General features: G+C 37.6%; 1 pseudogene; it reads right to left on the bottom strand.

Annotated features, from left to right (window-relative positions):
- The window catches only part of LOC105001958, a 5,259-nt pseudogene that overhangs the window by 1,718 nt on the left and 2,356 nt on the right, over positions 1–1,185 (bottom strand).

Raw genomic sequence — 1,185 nt, forward strand, 5'->3', positions numbered from 1 at the left:
CAAAAATTGACAACTTTCTAAAGCCTTCTTTTAGCTAAAGTCTCTTCACATTTTCAGAATATCTTCTCAGACACAAAAGGGGAAAAAAATCAGAAGGCAAAAATCAAAAAGAACAAAATGACCTTTAGGGAAAACATTTTAAAATTTTTGTTCAGTTGTTTTTACTTCAAATATGTCAGCAAGCATGAGGCCATCTCTGGTTCTGCTACAACTGGCATTGATCATGCTCATGACTGTAGTCATGATACCATGACCAATCTGTGCATCCTCACTTATTCTCCTGTGTCAGAGGACATGATAATGAAAAGCAAAGTCCCCAACGTGATGAAAATCTCTCCATTTCACAACCAGTTGAAAATGTTGTGGGCCCACTGCCAGATAGCGTGTTTATGCTGGATGTTTTTCTCAGCACCCTAAATTAACCAACTAGAATTCCCTTTTAAGTGCCAACCTATTTGGTCTTTCAAAATGCAGAGGTTTTCTTTTTTTGTTTGAAGATCTGCCTCTCATCATGGAGATGGAACAATGCATTCTTGACTTCTTGTGAAAAGTAGACTCTATGGGTGCAACAAGCTCAGAGGAAAGTAAAGACAGATCCCAGAGCACTGTGTCAGGCAGAGTATACCGACACTGCTCATAGATCAAGGCAGGTTTTCAGAGCACTGATTGTCACCTCATGAAACTCTCCATGGTAATAGCCTGGCCAGCCTCATAAAGAATTCTTCAGGGTAAAATAGATCAAGAGAGAAAGAGCTATTCTAAATGAATTACTGAACTAACTAAATCTATTGATAAAGAAGAGCACCATGGTCTAGGAGCATATTTGGCACAAGGTTTCAAAACTGAAGAAATACGTACTCTTCTGATGTTTCTCAAATTCTTGCTTGGGAAAATACAATGCTCAAAGACCATCTTCATTATAAAATATCCCCAATTAAAAAGCAAGACAGAAGTATAATACTATAAAACACTCATTCCAAAAAGGTTAAGTGGTGTAAGGGAGGTTTTCATTTATTTATTTTAAAAAAACTTTAATTGCACACCTATTATATGCCAGGTTTTGAACTGACTTATTAATAATTTATGCAGTGGGTTATATTTGGGGATAGCAGTATTTTGTCCTCCCTGCACTTTTCCTCTTCCCAGGGTGCTACTGCTAAGTCATGTCAGTCGTGTCCCACTCTG

The sequence above is a fragment of the Bison bison genome, unplaced genomic scaffold (genome assembly GCF_000754665.1).
Source record: "Bison bison bison isolate TAMUID 2011002044 unplaced genomic scaffold, Bison_UMD1.0 scf7180017864386, whole genome shotgun sequence".
Classification (NCBI taxonomy): Eukaryota; Metazoa; Chordata; class Mammalia; order Artiodactyla; family Bovidae; genus Bison; species Bison bison.